At 35.0% G+C, this 18,490-nt stretch overlaps 1 long non-coding RNA gene across 1 annotated transcript in view; it reads right to left on the reverse strand.

Annotated features, from left to right (window-relative positions):
* LOC105740448 overlaps nt 1-6,714 on the reverse strand; it is a 42,754-nt gene extending 36,040 nt beyond the window's left edge. Inside the window, exon 1 of the long non-coding RNA XR_001116495.2 lies at nt 6,406-6,714. This is a non-coding gene — a long non-coding RNA (uncharacterized LOC105740448). The remainder of the gene's footprint in view (nt 1-6,405) is intronic.
* Nucleotides 6,715-18,490: the final 11,776 nt, after the last annotated feature.

Here is an 18,490-nt window from a genome sequence, read left to right on the forward strand (position 1 = left end):
TTGTCTTGAAATAGTGCATTAGAATCAGAAGAATATAGCTTCATAAAGCATTATCATTAAAAACCTATCTAGATTAAGAAGTAAGTAATTATAATTTTACAGGATTATTTTTTCATTTGTCTCAATGACAGTAAATCATTAGGCCTGAGAAACCATCTGTATGGATCCATAGATACACGCCAGAGGTCATCTTTGGAAACATAATCATACATTATTATGATGTCCCAGTTTAAAAAGGGTTTTCTTCTTAAAAAAAAATCTTTAGTAGTGATCTCTTCTAATGAACATGATAAATCTGATAATCTTCAAGGGAGTTTTAGTTTCAAATTTCTTTGCCAAATCAGTAGAACCCCTAGGGTGAAATAATGAGTAGACAAATAATCTTGTTCTGCCCCTTAGGGTAGATATTTTGTACTGATGATATTTCTAGTGCTGACCTTCCACATTCAAGTGTCTAAGTTTATAAGTAATTAATCAGTATTCCCTGGCACTTTGAAGATTTGAGCCTAAGTGGATATTTGCTTTCTGCTAACTGGTTTCTAGTGTTTTAACTGCCTGGTTGTAGAGTAGTTGAAGGCATCTGATATCTGTATTTCCTTAGCCCATAAGGACCTCAAGAATGACTATACAGAGAAGAGATAATTTTTAAATATGGATTTAACTGATATAAATATTACATGGTAAAAGGAAAAAAGTTACATTATTAATTTCTAGCAACTTTTTTTTTAAATTGTTCTAGTACAGTTCGTCTGGTCTGAGGAAGTACTGCTCTGTAATTATTCTACATGAATTGCTTCATTTAGTTATACATTGAGGTTAGTGTCTTCAGAGAAGGCCAACTAGCTGGATATGAAGTGCCATCAGTTTACAGTCTTGACCAATAAGCCTTCCTGTAGAAACTGAAATTGTCAGTATGCTGGATTTCTCAGACTTAAATTGATAATGATGGTTACTGCATTCTCAATGTAGCATAGATCAGAATAGCAGTTTACTTAATTAATACCTCAGGTAGAACAGACATCAAGTGGTCCAATGGTGTTACTCTCTTTTAAAAAGAAATCTTCATGTGAAGCTGAAATATCAGAATTTGAAAACAGAGCAGGGGGAATTGTTTATGGGATATGAACATTGAATATTATCAGACTTTTATGTATAAATTTACACTAGTCTCAATGACACAGATAGATATGCTAGGCAGATGTAATATGTTTATCGTACCTGTTGGAGAAATTTCTTTTCTGAATCATGTTTGGGTGAGTTTTTCCAGTATTCAATGGCCTGTTGATAAATGATTAAGAGTTGACTCTTTAAGGAAAACCATCCAATTTGTAGGTTTGTCAGTTTTTGTGGTATAAATATTACCATTATGGCTAAGTTGAAGCCACCAATATCACTGAAGATGCAGCTGGGATACATACAATCCAGTTCTCAAAAGTCACCACCAGCTGATTCTGTCACACCACTGCAATGCCTACCTTTCAAATATTACTTATATGCCTGCTACTGAAAAGCTATTATGTCCTTTGGATGTTATCTTTAAATGTATAAGTATATAAATGTAAGTATGTAAATATATAAACATAAACATGCTTGATTATAATACCTTAATATTTAGTAATTTAAAATGAATTTTCATATCTTTTCTTCTGGCCTCTCACATTCTTAACTGATTTTGTGGTTTAATTTTCAGAAGTACTTTTTATTTCTAAGTTCTTAGGGAGCTTCATGGTTATTGCTTCATGTATTTTCAACTCCAGACCTTCTAAAGTGTTTTTCTTATGCTATCTGCATCAGAATCTCTGAGAAAAGAGGACTTAGCATCAGCATTTTAACACGTTCCTTTGGAAAGACATTGTTAAGCTTTGATAATTTCTGTTCTAAAAGACCTGCCTTTCCATTAAAGATAAAATTATTTTAATATTGACTTTCAATATTGACAAAATGTAATCGAAATAGAAGTGGGAAAACAAGAAGTAAGAAATGATGAGAAGTTAGTTTTATGATCTCATGAAAATATAATCTTGATGGACTTGTCTTTGGAATAAGAACTAACTTCTGGAAGAAGGCTTTCTTTTCTCTAGTTTTGTCTATTTTGTCTGTTCTATTTTGTCTATTAAGTAGATTATTTTTGGTGGTATTTCTCAGTCCTCAGGTATAGGAACATTCCCTGGTGAGGTTAAATTTGTATTTAATTCCGCATGATGCTAATAAGCAGCTAGAATGGTGGAACATTCCAGCAGGGAGCCCAAATTTTCTTGGTTTATGATACCCAAAGTAATTTTTTCCTGTAATTCCTAGATCAATAAAACAAACAGAACACCTAAGGGTCCTCTTTGAATATTAGCTTGCAGTGTGTTAATATATATTTATGTCTTAAACTTATCAGCAGTTTGAAAATTAATATTTATAAATTGAAAGAAGAAAATACTTCTATTTCTTTCTTAACCAAAATTATTTACTTACGGGATGTGTGCAGATTCTTGTGGGCAATGCACCACTTGCACCACTTCTCAGAACTTGAATTCAGATCGAAGACCTTCATTCATCATCCTCTTTTTTTTTTTTTTTTTTTTTGGAGACCGAGTCTCGCTCTGTCACACAGACTGGAGTGCAGTGGCGCAATCTTGGCTCACTGCAAGTTCCACCTCCTGGGTTCATGCCATTCTCCTGCCTCAACCTCCCGAGTAACTGGGACTAAAGGTGCCCGCCACCACGCCTGGCTAATTTTTTGTATTTTTAGTAGAGACGGGGTTTCACCGTGTTAGGATGATCTCGATCTCCTGACCTCGTGATCCGCCTGCCTCGGCCTCCCAACCTCCTTTCTTATTCTACGTTAAATTTCTCAGTGTGCTTGCCTTTTAAGGCAGCAACAAGTAAAATCCAAGCTTTGAAAATATATAACGTCATTGAAAGAAATACACTGTGATCCTTTTTTGGTAGTGTCTATGCGTCTCTAGAAAAGTTAAAATACGTAGGAGTACCTTTGTTAGCTTTCTGCAGCTTCCCAGGTGACTTGGTACACACTTTCAGAGCCAGGAACTTATAAAACAAATCTTATGTAAATGACAAAAACAATTTTAAAGTCTCTAAATAGAGTGATTAAAAAAACAATAAAAATCTAACAAGAGTCAGGCTTGCTCATTAAGTTATGATTTTATCAATTTTTCAATAATGGTGAAGGAAGTGATGATGACGAATGGATAATGATGATGATAGTGATAAAAATAATGAAATAATTATGCACCAGTCACTAACGCATATGTAAATGCATTTCTAAGTAAGTGCATTTTGTACGATATCCTAATTATTTTTTGTAACAAATTAAGAAATAGATACTATTATTATGCCCAGTTTTTAGGCAGAGAAAATGGAGGCTTACAATGTCAGTGATTTCTCCAGCTAGTAAGTGATACAACTGGTTAGGGAAAGTATTTGGCTTGGATTAAGAGGCTATAAATTCTTCTTGAAAGGAATCTGCCATGACCATAAGGAATGGAACTGGTGGGGAGTCTACGGTCTCAGTGAAGGCAGGCAGATAAAAACGTAAAGTAATGAGAAAACCAAGGATTCCTGGCGTCATTGGCACATGTCTTATAGGACTGGTGAGAAGAATAATTGTAAAATCTAGGTAGTTTGGAGGACTGAGAGCCCAGGGTGTGTGTGTGTGTGTGTGTGTGTGTGTGTGTGTGTTGTGTGCATGCAAACACACATAAACATTCAGAATTCCCAGACATCGTTTGGCTAGGGTCGTGTCCTATTACAAATGACAATTAGACGAAGAAGCAAAACAAGCAAAATGAAACATTAGAGCCAAAATGATGGCTAAAGTAATACAATAAAAGTGAAGATAAGGGAGAAGACAGAGAAATGGCAGTAACTTCTGCTACCTTGTACCTTCCTAAACCTATTTATCACTATTGCCCTTTACTTGAAATATTAAAATTCTTAAACATCTGTATTTCTCTTAAGGTAGCTCCTGTTTCAAACATGCTGTATAATTTAAAAATAAAGTTTGGGCCCGGCATGGTGGCTCATGCCTGTAATCCCAGCACTTTGGGAGGCTGAGGACGGGGAGATCACTTGAGGTGAGGAGTTTGAGACCAACCTGGCCAACATGGCAAAACCCCGTCTCTACTAAAAATACAAAAGTTAGCTGGGTATGGTGGTGCATGCCTGTAATCCCAGGTACTCAGGAGGCTGAGGCAGAAGAATTGCTTGAACCTGGGAGGTGGAGGTTGCAGTGAGCCGAGATCGTGCCACTGCACTCCAGTCTGGGCAACAGAGTGAGACTCTGTCTCAAAATAAATAAATAAATAAATAAATATAAAGTTTATATTTTAAGTTTATATAAAGTTTATATATTAAGAAGACTTATCTTCTTAAAATATTTTCTTCTTAGGAGCTATATGTCATGTCATCATGTGAGGCTGGGTTTTGAGAAAAAAGGCAGAGTTTTTGAGTTGGATGTATATTATTGAAAGCCAGTAATGACAAGTGCTAATTTGTATTTATGAAGAAATGTTAGGAAATAAAATGTCATGTAATGTCAGAAACATAAGAGCATATTTTAATTAAATCTTTAAAGACCTTCCAGAGAATTTAAAGTTTCTCTATCTGGCATTAGGCTGGAAAAGGATAAGAAGCAGTTGGATGTTTTCAACTCTCCACTCTATTTATTCCCTGCCTTCCTTATTCCAGAATACTTTATTTTAGTCATTTGGTACTCAGGACATATGCTATTAGGCTGGATTTTTTTTTCTTTTATAGAGACAGGGCCCTGCTGTGTTACTCAGGCTGGAGTGCAGTGATGCCATCACGGCTAACTGCAGCTTCCAACTCCTGGGCTCAGGTGATCCTCCCATTTTAGCCTCCCAAATACCTGGGACTACAGGTGCGTACCACCATGCTCAGCTAAATTTTTAAAATTTTTATAGAGACAGAGTCTTGCTATGTTGCCCAGACTGGTCTTGAACTCCTGGATTCAAATGGTCTTCTCACATCAGCCTCCCAAAGTGCTAAGATTACAGACATGAGCCACCACACCCAGCCAGAATTGATTCATTTCTAAGAACTGTGAGATGTTTATTCTGATACTTCCCTGTATTTACTCTGATGCTTCACCCTGTTGGTAGGTGATCTTTTGCATTTCTCTACTCCATAATTTAAGTGAGCACAGTTCTTGGCACAAAACAGTCAATTAATAAATATGTGTTGGATGAATTAATAACAACACTCCCATATAGATTTCAATTATTGTCTATATAATTTACTTGATGTATTTTAAGTTGTAGCCGTCTAACTGAGCATCTTCAGGTCAGATTTACTCTGCACATGGAAAATTATTTAATGACAATTGAGAGAATCATCTTACTGGTGTCCCTGCTTCCAACGTGTCAGCCTCTCTGAACTTCATGCTGCTGTTATCTCCAGCAGTCCTAAGTTACTCATCAGCTTTGCACTCCAGCTACTACTTATTTTCTTGTTTTCTCACTCTGGAAATCTCTTCTCACCTCCTTTAATTCTTCCCCTTTCAGGCTCATGCTCCTGCCCCTCAAATTCTTCTTCCTCCTGGAAAGTCAATGTAAACACGCTCTCTTTCTCTCAACTGCCACTGATATGTGCAGTTTTAATCACCCCTTTTTGTATTAAGAGGCCTTTGCGTTTATTTTTTGCATAGCATTTATTTTGCCTTTGCTATGAATTTTGTATGAGAGTTAAAATATTTGTCAACTAAGTGAATGAATATTCTATCGTTCATTCTCAAGCAGAGTTTGTTAAAGTATAATTCATCATGTAATGCTCAACTCCATTTCACTTACTAGGTTATGGATATATAGCTATGTCACGTTGTTACTGTTTGGGGTAACTCTTTGTGGGGTAAATCGCTCTCCTAACTGGAGAAAAAGTATGAGAATATGACACACACTACAGTGCTAGATTCTACGTTTCTCTCTCCAGTCAAAATTACCTTTTTAGTGTTCTCCACTACTTTATTGTTTTGTTTTTCTTGCATGTATGTGTGTATAAATGTTTGTAAACACACACACACTATACACACTATACATGTGTATATATATAAACACATATATGCACACAGACAGAAATGCAAAAAAAACAAATTTATAATTTTAAAATAAACATACACAGATGTTTCTCAACTTAAACTGGGGTTGTGTCTTGGTAAGTTGAAAATATAAATTGAAATTGCATTTAATACACTTAAACTACCAACATCATGGTTTAGCCTAGCTTACCTTAAATGTGCTCAGAACAATGACATTAGCCTACGGTGAAGCAAAATCATCTAACACAAACCCTATTTTATAATAATGTGCTGAATAGCTTCTGAAATGTATTAAATACTGCATCGACAGTGAAAAGCAGGATGGTAGTATGAGTACTGACCATTAACATACATAGCAGAAAGTACACTAGGTCTGAAGAATGCTTGAAGACTTGAACTGTAATTAATTGCTGGATGATGGGGTTGCAACAGAGAATGAGTACCAGATTCTTTCTCTTCTGATGAGGGTTGGGGAATACCAGGTAGAAGGTGCTGAGGAATGCGACACTCACCGATGGTTTAGCAAGCATAGTGTTCTTTAGGAAGATACCAAGTATTCAGTGTTTCCTCTTCTGCTGATCTGGCTGACTAAGAGCTGTGGCTCGCTGCTACTGCAAAGCATCTTGAGAGAGTATTGTACCACTTATTGCTAGCCCAGGAAAAAATAAAAATTCACAATATGATTTCCCCTGAATGCTATCAATTTCATACAATTGAAAAGTGGAGAAATCATAAATGAAACCATTATAATTATGTTCATTCAGAGAAATGCATCGTTAGGCAATTTCATTGTGTGAACATCCTGGAATATACTTAAGCCTAAATGATACAGCCCACTACATACCTAGGCTATGTTGTATAGCCTATTGCTCCTAGGCTACAAGTTCATAGAGCATATTACTATTCTGAATACTGTAGGCAATTTTAACACAATGGTATGTGTTTGTGTGTCTAAACGTAGAAAAGATAGAGTAAAATATGATATAAAAGATGAAAAATGGTACACCTGTACAGGGCACTTACCATGAATGGAGCTTACAGGATTGGAAATTGCTCTGGATGAGACAATTGCTCAGTGAATGAGTGGTGAGTGAATATGAAGGCCTAGGACATTACACTACTGTAGACTTTATAAATACTGTACACTTAGGTTGCACTAAATTTATTTTAAAATATTTTCCTTAATAAATTAATTTTAGATTACTGTAATTTTCTTCTAAAAAGTTTATAACTTTTTAATTTTTTTAACTTTTTGACTCTTGTAATAACATTAAAATGTACATTGTATAGCTGCACAATATTGTGTTTCTTTATATCCTTATTTTGTGAGCTTTTTTCTATTTCTAATTTTTAAAAATGTTTTCAAAAATTAAAATTTCTAAAAAATTTTAAAAACTAAAAATTAAAAAAAAAATTTAAATGTTTTTTTAAAAATGTTACGTTTTTACTTTTTAAACCTTTTTGTTAAAAACTACACAGAAACATACACCTTAGCCTAGGCCTACCCAGAGTCAGGATTATCAATATCACTGTCTTCCACCCTCACACCTTGTCCCATCGAAAGGTTTTCACGGGCAATAACATACATGGAGTTGTCATCACCTATGATAACAATGCCTTCTCCTGGAATGCCTCCTAAGGAACTTGCCTGAGGCCATTTAGAGTTAACTTTTTGAATATATATATATAACTAGAAGGAATACACTAAAATGATAAAAAGTACAGTGTAGTAAATACATAAATCAGTAGCATAGTAATTTATTATTATCATCAAGTAATTGTACTGGACCTAATTGTCTCTGCTATACTTTTACATGACTGGCAGTGCAGCAGATTTGTTTACACCAGCATCACCACAAACACTTGAGTAATGAATTGCGCTAAGGTGTTAGGAAGTCTAGGAGGTCACTATTTAATAGGAATTTCTTGGTTCCATGACAATCTTACGGCACCACCTTTGTATATGTGGTTTGTGATTGTCTGAAACACCATTATGGGGCACATCAGTGTAGAATTTTAAATGTAAGCAACCTCCCAGATTATTTTTTATCTTTTTTGTTCTCTTTTAATCTTACCCCTGCTCCCGGAAAATCATTGTTCAAATGCTATTTCTCATGTTGGGTGGTATTTATAAAATCAGCAGGCTAACTGAGCCTCTTGAATGCATGGAATTTCTTTTTTCTTTTTAAATGTAGTTGTAGAGATAGTGCTTTGCAAATAAGAGGAAATCGGCAGAGGAAGTTCAATATATTGCTATATGAGACCCAAGTGGTAAAATGTGTTTTAATGTAGATTGAAGTCAATTGTATTTCTTGATGTGTCTTTCCACACATTCCTTTTGTGTACGATAATGTCACTCTCGGGCAGTGGATGCAGAGAGGGGAAGTGAACAGGTAATGATGCTAATTTACCTCATCCAGGAGTGGGGCAAAAGTGCCCTTCTGCTGTTACTAGGTTAGAGGGAGAAAGTGATGTGGGAATTTGCTTTAGAAATACATGGTAAAAGAAAAATTGATCTTTGTCTGTGTTTGTCCTCTTTTGTTGATGTGGGAACAATATTGAATGGCTTTTGGCAACTACTAATCAATTGCTGTCTTCCTCCTAACAATCTTTTCTGTCATTGTTTGATAGTCTTTTATCTCTTTTCTCAGTATATTCTTATATTAGTACTATTCATTTACTCAGACATTTTACTGAGTGCTTACCTGTGGTCCACACTGTACTAGGCATAACAAGGAGTAAATGTAAGTACAGAAGAAGAAAAAATTTAAAGGTTTTTGCCGTAAAAACACAATCAGTTATCCTACACTCAAAGCCCTGTTGCTCATGAAGTAGGTAATTAATATGTATGTTGTCACCTAAATAGAAATGTTATGCACAGGCCTATTATAAACTTATCTTGCATTATTTATCAACTTTTTAATAAATTTTTTCTAATTTATTTAAAATAAAATATAAAAATTCAACATTTTTAAGATAAAACAATATTTTTACCACATTGATTTCATTATTTCTTAAAATGTTGCATTAAAATAAACTTCTTATCCTCTTTTAGAAAGAGTCAGTCATTCAATAAGCATGCCTTTATAATTGTGATGGGGATAAAATAATTATAAGTGTTTTCACTCCTCCTACTCCCAGAATCTAAGGTGATTTTAAGATTTCCTCTTATCTCCTGGTACTTACAGAGTCATGGGGGAATCTGAAAGAAGCTCTGGCAGTGACTTATGTAACAAACTGAACCAGTAGAAAAGAACAGGCACAAATTTGTGTTGGTTAAAATTTGAGGAGGAGAGTTTAGAAAACAAGAGAATTAGGAACATAGAAAGGAGAGAGTCGAAGACAGCTATTGAACATACTCTGAAGAAATAGATGAGTGAAGAATGTTAGGATATTTTTGGAATGCCATGAAATATGTTGACCCTGATCCTTTTGCATTTCACCCTTCCCTCAACACTTCCTCAGAAGGTATCAGAAAACAAATACACATTTTAGTTACTTTCAGTGAATTTCAGAAGACATTAAGATGGCTAGTTACAAGGTAGAACAACAACAGATGAAGGTTATTTGGATGCCAAAAAGTGGGAAAGCATACTAGGGATGTGATACGAGTGATACAGCATGAAACTGTAGTTTTCTGAGGCTACTTATTTAGTAGTCAAAGGATGAACTTTTTATTTCTCATTAAAATGTTAAAGAAAAAAACAGCAAACATTCGTAAGAATACTTTTATTTTAAATAAATGTCAGAGGTAAAAAAAAAGTCCTGCAAAGTTTCTGACTTAATTGTCTGGGTGTGGTGCAAACATTTATTTTTGCAAATGTCACCTGGCAATTCTAGTAAGCATCTTTGAACCACTACTGTGCATCCTGAAAGCCTCCACGTCTGGGAGAATTTCTAGTAAAGGTGATGTGATGACAATGATAGTGACTGTGCTGGATTTCAAATGGCAGTGGAAGAGGTTTGCCCATTAAAAAAAAATAAACATATGCACTCTAAAACAAATATTGGATCTAATCTTTTTAGTGAGTTTTCATTTGCCTTTTAATTAATTACATTTTACACATGCTTTTTCTTTTAATTGCAAGGTCTAAACATTCTTTATAGTTTCTGTCTTTAATGGCGTTTTTAATGACATCATCTTCCAAAATTATATAGCTATTCTTATATACTTCTTGTGATGTTTTCAATATACTATCAGTCAGTATCTTTGTGTTAATTAGGAGAGGGAAATAGGGCAGAGGAGTGAGTCCCAGTTATCACTGGGTTTTGATATTCCCAATGCTAGTTTCATAAAATTAACTTGTATGCTTTCCGAATATTTATATTTACTAAAGCAGTTTAAAAATTTTTTTTTTCTTAAAAGAGTGAATAAATTATTTAGTAAGCCAACTGTACTGGCCTTTTGTGCTATGTATTTATAAACATTTTATAAAATTTTGACTCTTATGGTGTTCAAATATTCTGCCTTTTCAGTAATGAATTTAACTATATTTTTTCATAAATTTCCATTACATATACATTTTTAAAAGGTTAATTTTTATGCATATTTTTACAATTTCTTAATCCATTCCAAATATAAAGTCACAGCTGCTTTTTTACTTTTTTATTCTATGCACCCTTTCTTTCTTTGTTTAATTTTCTTTGTCAGCAGCTTTTCCATTTTACTGATCTTTTCAAAGAACTAGCTATTTGAATTATCTTCTTTAAAAAATTGCATTTTCACCTATATGCAAATTATTACATCCTTAATGTATAACACTTGTATCTTTATAGCATTTTTAAATTTTATCGAAGTCTTAATAGAGATTATTTTCAAATTTATAAATTTTTGATTAGGTTGTTTTAGGTTTTTTTTTTTTTTGGGGGGTAAATGGGATTTTGTTATGTTGTCCAGGCTTCATTCGAGCTCCTGGGCTCAGCCTCTCCTTTCAGCTGGAACTATCAGCATGTGCCACTGTGCCTGGCTCTAGTGTTTTTTGATTGCTTGGTTGTGTGTATGTGTGTTTGTGTTTATGGCAACCTTAATGATTTTTATTATTACCCAAGTGTGTTTTGAATTTTTGTATATTTCAATTTGTGCATATATGAGCATGCATATACAAATGTATTAATTTCAATGAAGATAAATTTAGGCAAGGGCAATTTAATGATTCGACTCAGCATAATATGAGTTACAATTATATTGTCCCAAACAATGAAGACCACAAAACTAAAGATCACAATCATTAATTCTTCCTTTTTATATTTGTATTTCTGGAAAATACTTGATATAACATGATTTAATATTTTTCTTGTTTATACTTGTATACATATTATTCTTGCCACCATATCATGCTCTTTCCTTCCGTTCATCAATCACCGCTGTCATTTACCATTTCTTAGTTAACGACATGACACTCACTCCAAACCACTCCACTTAAATCCAGTACTCACAACTATTTTGTTAATATAAAACATTTGTGTATTTATAAACGCACCCCCCAAACCACAGTTAAAACCAGTAAGCAGCTTTCTGAGCATAGTTTTTGAATACTGGGAACATAGAAAATGTATAATTCAGTCTTTGCTTTGAAATTGAGAATGCTCAGAGTCAGAGATTTTGATTTACCCACTTAATATTATACAGCTGGATGGTCATCAGACAAGAATAAACTCTTTCTCATTTTCAGATATTTAGCCTGTCATGAAGAATTATAGACGAATAAATAAATTGTATATGTATATATTTGGCAGCATGTAAAATTGAGATATTCTACAGAGTTCCCAGGGATATTGTATTAGTGCTAAAGAACAAACTAGAAATAAAACTTCAAGTCAAATAGTGACGTTTTTTATACTAAAGTGCTATGATTATTATGTTTCTAATCAAATTCAATTCAAATTGTCCTCAGATTCTTTTTTGCCTGCTATCATCTTGCAATTACGTTGCCTTTTTTTTTCTGTGTTTAGTCTCTTTGAATGCAATTTTTATCCAATAATACTTTTATTGTCCAATCAGAACACTGCCTTAACACTTTGGTATTTCATCAATAAAATGTCACAGCTCTATCTTGGAGGTTCAAGTCTTTAGCTTCTAACAATGGAAGAGCCAATTGTGAACTTAGTTTCTCTAAGTACAAAGGTTTTAAGTAAGACCATATCAATGAATATGTTAGAAAATACAATACACGCATGCACATGTATGTATGTATGCATATATGTATCTATATGTATGCATATGCTATGCTAAAAACATAAGATGTTTAAATGTTAACTAGCTGTGTCTGTGCACATATTCAAAATTAAGATGAAGGTGATATAAAAAAACACATCAGACATTTGTTAAAAATGGCAAAGAAAACTTTTTTCAAGACTATTGTAATAGCAGAGAAAGACTACCCTATAACAAAAGATGAAAAAAAAAAAGTAAACACTTTGGTGACCTAATAAAAGGTGCTATAAGATGTTATAGGGAGGTTGGCCAATATGATTAGTCCACGTGTGTTTGCTAATTGGTGCTTATCAAAGAAAAGTTCCTATACTCCCACAGAAAGGAGAAGAAGGGGTTCCTGTCTTTCTTAAAGAGGGCATTTCAAAGGAATGGCTCCAGAGTCCTTGAGAAAGACATGCCTGGAATGTGAAGATTTAAATCTCAAAGGGAAATAATTTATAATTGCAAGTTTTCTACTGTAGATGCACTAAGAAAAGGGAAGTTAGAGGTCCATATTCAGGAAGAAGACTGTCTAAAGTTTAGTCCAGTTGAGGGGAAAGTTAAGGCCTTTTTGCTCAACTAATCTATTAGTTAAATAACCTCTTATTGCTTTATCAGAAAAACCAGCATACAATATATTTGATGACACTTTCTGTTATTTAGTATTTAACTGGATACTTCTAAGTCTCTCTGTCTCTCTCTCCTTTGGGTGTTTATGCTTGCTTTTTAGAATTATCATGGAAAGGAGAGAAGGAGAGATCTTTTTATAACCAGAGAGGCTTCATCGTGTAGAATGCTTAAAAGGAGAAAGAAGTGTGAAGACAAGTTCCACATTAATTTTTCAACTTATTAAATGTCAGTTGTATTAATTTATATTTTCTTGAAGATTGAAATAGGTTTTCATTAGCACTGCACATGAAGTTTAGAATTGTCTATTCATATAATTTCCAGTATTACTATCAGCTTTTAGCACTATGGCAAACCATAACTTTCATTAGTCCAGTAGTCTCACCTTAATGATCAGAGAGTCTTTTTTCAAGACTATTGTAATAGCAGAGAAAGACTACCCTGTAACAAAGACCCCTAGCTGATGTCTAAACACTGTGGCTAATACCAAACCCTCCTTATACTGTTTTTTTTCCTTTTCTTTTTTTTTTTTTTTTTTTGTTGATCCAGTAACAGAGAGGGTTACTGAGTAACAGGTGGGCAGCATGTGCAGCATGGATCTCCTGGACAATGGGATGATTCACATCCTGGGTGAAACTGAGCAAGATGGTGAGAGATTTCATCATGCTACTCAAAAGAGCATGCGATTTAAAATTTAGGAATTGTTTATTTCTGGAGTTTTTCATTTAATATTTTTGGACTGTGGTTGACTGTGGGTAACTTACACTGTTAGAAGTGAAACCACGAATAAGTGGTGGACTTTTGAGAAGTCTCAGTCACATGACTCGTTTTTCATGACCTTTCTCCAAGCACCAAAATAGGCTTGTAAAGTCACATTCTCTAGCTTTCCAAAAACTGGGTGCAGATACACACTTTGATAGGCAGTAACAGATTCTATCTCCAAATTGCTAAAGTTATTTACAATTGAAAATCTGACACAAATACAGATTAAGGAGAAACTATAATAGAATTCCGTTTCACAAAATAATTTATTTCTTGATTCTCAGCTAGTTAGTAGTCATGTAAAACCTATCTATGATAAGAAAACAGGATTGAATAGGGCTATAACCAGGAAGGTTAAACTTGGATAATTGCACAATTGCATTAAAACCATCTATCAAGTCTAAATGCCTACCATTATTTTGGTGGATTCTGATTTCTTTTTTGATTCATCATTTTCAAATGCAAAATAATTGTAGGATTCCAAACTTTTGACCTTTAGAAAATGTCAAAAGAAAGGAAAATACTTTGTATAATGTCAATAGGTGCTTTCTTTCCAAATTATGTGGTGATTTGTTTCTTTAACTTAGTTCAGAACACTTTTGATAACTAAATTCCCTTAAAAGAATGAACTTCTTTTATTCATTAGATTATCTTGATGGTTCTTGGTAGATAAAATTTATTTTACCTACGGGAACCCTTTATCACAGTTTGCCTGGCAAAGCTCTCCTTTTTCCCTAGTTTACTGACATGATTATTACTAGTGTCTCTTTCACATTCAAATGTGTACCAGCTTGGATGATAAATTATGTAATCACTCTATTACAAATTCAATCAGTCAGTATTCTACAGAGAAATAGAACTAGAGGGATGGAATAATAGATAGGTAGATAGATGTATAGATAGATAGATAGATAGATAGATAGATAGATAGATAGATAGATAGGTGATAGATAGATAGATATAGCAAATTAAGAGTTTTATTTCAAGGAATTGGGTTTTGCAATGATTGTATGGGGCTAACAAATTTGAAATCTGTAGAAACTTCAGGCTGCAAACTCAAGTGATAAGAATATAGTGATACTGTATTCTTGAGGAATAATTTCTTCTTTCTCAGATAAATGTTTTGCTTTTAAGACCATTCAACTGATTGGCTAAAGATCACCCTCATCATCAAAAATAATATTTAATTGAAGTCAATTAAATTATATTGATTGATTATAGATGTGAATTATATCCACAAATACCTTCATGACAACATTTTGAATAAGTGTTTAATTGAATAGCTGGGTACAATAGTCTAACCAAATTGACACATAAAACTAACCATCACACTAATCAATACAAAAAGCAGGACAATTTTTCACAAGGTTATTAGCAATGGGGAAAGATGTTTAGGTTCACTTAATTGACTTATGTAATTAACCAAAACCTTTCTATCCCTCTATAAAGCATACTGATTGATGCCCATAGTACACTTAACAGTCACAGTTAAATGTTTATTCTCTTGCCCTCAAACTTCTGCTCTTACCAGTTGAGTGATATGTATACCATAAATCAGTTGTGTTTCGCCCAAATTATGTATGTATCCCTTTAGCTCAAATGTTAGCAATTTTCAGTGCATAAATTTGGCTCTTACCACATGTCCATTCAGCATATATTCATATTTCAAACTGGCTATATTTTGATATCATTGAAACAGATGCCTTACTTACAATGTTATGGAATGGGATGAAATCACCTTTGCAAAAATTATAACAGATAATTGTGACAGTGAAAGATATGTGACCTGACACCATCTTGCTTTAAACCTCCAAGCTGTTCTTGTTCATTCCTGGGCATAGACCAAACTAACTTTGGAGGAACTTAGTTTATAGTTTAAGTTTGAAACAAAGATGATAACAGCTCCTTCCAAAAATAAACCCCATTTCTGCTTGGGGAGTAGACTGCCTTTGCAGGACTCACAAATTAGCTACAAGATTAGAAATTATGGTTTAGAAGTCATGCAGCTGGAGGCTGGAAGATTCTAAACCTCCCAAATTGCTCCTGAGGGATAACATCACTATTGTAAAACTTGAGATCAGTCCTTAAGGTATTTTGCAGACCCTGCACTGCATGGATCAGCTGGCACCATCCAGATTGATAAACAGGCTCCCAGGAACTGGCTCAGCAGAAGAGAACAGCTTCAACTCTCTGTGATGTAATCTTTGACCTGACCAATCAGCACTTCCTGCTTTCTGACCCCCTACCCACCAAATTATCCCTAAAAACCCCATCTCTGAGTTTTCAAGGAGACTGATTTATTATTTTGAGTAATAATACAACTCTAGTCTCCTGTACAGCCAGCTCTGCCTAAATTAAACTCTTTCTCTACTGCAATTCCCTTGTCTTAATAAATTGGCTCTGTCTAGGCAGCAGGCAAGGAGAAGCTGTTGGGCACTTACAGGGATAGAGAATTTACATTGCATGCCCATGCATAATTGAAGATCCATTAGTGTTTCACCCCATGCAGGCTGCTATAACAAAAATACCACTAACTTCATGGCTTATAAAACACAAACATTTGTTTCTCACAGTTCTGGAAGCTAAATAGTCCAAGATCATGGTGCTGATGGATTTGGCATCTAGTGAGGGCCCATTTTGTAATTCATAGATGGTACCTTCTCACTGTGTCCTCATGCAACAGAAAAAAATGAGCAATCTCTCTGGGGTTTCTGAAGACATTAGTGTGAAAGTTCCACCCTCATGACCTAATTACCTCCCAAAGGTTCTGGCTCGCAATACATCACCTTAGGGGTTAAAATTTTAATACATAAATTTTAGGGGAAAACAAAGATTTGGACAATAGCAATTACACGTTTCTCTTCCTTGTCCAGAGTTACTTCATCTTTCTTACCCCATTTACCCTACAGTTTTGAACGTTCTCCCCATAGCATAATTTTCCAGAAATATTTGTTTCTGATTCATAAGTTGCATGTATCTTTTTAGGAAAATAAAATGTCACTAGGTATCCTCCCTCTAAACATACCTCTCTCTAGAAAAACAGCTCAGCTCAGTGTGTATTTATAACTACTCCAATAAATCCTCATGTTTCATAATTCAATTACTTACCATATTCACTAAAAAAAAGGAACTTTTTTTGCAGAGCTAGAAAAATTCCTGTAAAGGAAATAAGATTTTCTTCTTATGGGGATACTACTTTTTTCATAGAAATATTATTGAGTTCTAGAGATAATATATGCAAAATACCTATTTCAATGATTGGTACATAATAGTTGCTCAAGAGAAATATTATTATTGACTTCAACATGTTGCATCAGTGGCAAGCTTTTACTTTTTTTAGAATGTGTACTTGAAAATTACATGTATTTTATCAATGCAATAGGACCTGAAACAAAATTTTACATTAGATGTTTAATTCAATTCTCTGTGCTTTGTTCTATACTACTTTTTATCTCAACATGTCTTTTTTAACAAAAGATGAAATAATGTATTAAAATGTCATATTTGCTCAAATATCCATTTCAATTTTTTAATGTCATCTTCCATGTTTGGGCTCCCCTCTGGCCCAGGGCAGGTCCAGAAATGCCATCCAAGGGTCAAGTCCTATAATTAGGGACCTCAAAGGCCCACTTGGTGCTCTATACCTCTATGGCCACGATCTTGCCTTAGGTGCAAGGCAAAGTCCCCTTTACTTTTTTCTCTGCTTTTCTCAAGCAGAAGGAGTTTTGTCCCATAGCCATCACAGTTGGTAATGAGCTGAGTCTCATCTGAAGCCAGCAAATCTCAGAGGTTCACCCAGGACCTTTTATGTGGTACTGGTTATCACTGCTGATTATTCAGGGCTCAAGGGATCTTCAGTTATCAGGTGATAAATGTTGCCAGGACTAGTTCCTTTCCTTCAAGGCAGTGGGTTCTCTCCTGGCTCCCGACATGTCTAGAAATGTCATCTGGGAAATAGGGCTTAGAACAGGGGCTTAGAACACAACTTTGACCGGTGCCCTATCCTGCTGTGACTGAGCTGGTATCCAAGATGCAAGATAAAGTCCTCCCCACTCTTCTCTCTCCTATTGTCACGTGGAAGAAAGGAGTCTCTTTTGTGCAGCCTGGGGTTTGTCAGCACCTTTTTGGCTCTCCCAGCTGGTGTCTCAGCACGTTGTATACCACTCCATTCCACTGTCTCTTGGCCTAGTTCAGCACTAGGACTCACCTTAGGGTTGCAGTCTTTATGGCTTAGACTGCCTTTCATGTTTACTTGGAGACACAGCACTGTAGGTCTTGGTGGAAGGTTTGCAGCAACTCCAGTTCAGACAACTGCTGGGATCTGCAATACCCCTCTGGCTAGAGCTGGTTTAAATGCTCCCTCCATGGGCAGGTGTCACCTGAGTTTGGCGTGGTTTTCCTATCTGCTCCAACAGAACAGCACTGAGTTCAATGCCTAACAATTGTTGTGCTCTCCCTCTCCCAGTGCCCAGAGATGCTCTCTGTGCCAGGCAGCTGCTATCAGTGGTTAAAAGAGGGCTGGCATCAGTGATTCAGGACTGTTTTTCCTATCTCTTTAGTGTCTCAGCAATATGAAGTTAAAATCGGGTACTATGAGTGCTCACCTAATTTATGGTTCTTATGAAGGTGTTTTTTTCTGCGTAGGTAGTTGAATTGGTATCCTCGTGGATGAGGGGATGATCAGTGAAGCCTTCTATTCTGCCATCTTGCTCTGCCTCTGAATCTATTTTCATACATTTTGCTCTCAAATTGCTTAGCTCAGTGATCACTACATTATTCTTTCTAAGGTCTGCCTTAGCCACGTGTCTTTGCCTCTGAAACCTATAATTGCTTCACTTTGCCTG

The sequence above is a fragment of the Nomascus leucogenys genome, chromosome 11 (genome assembly GCF_006542625.1).
Source record: "Nomascus leucogenys isolate Asia chromosome 11, Asia_NLE_v1, whole genome shotgun sequence".
In the NCBI taxonomy this organism is placed as follows: Eukaryota; Metazoa; Chordata; class Mammalia; order Primates; family Hylobatidae; genus Nomascus; species Nomascus leucogenys.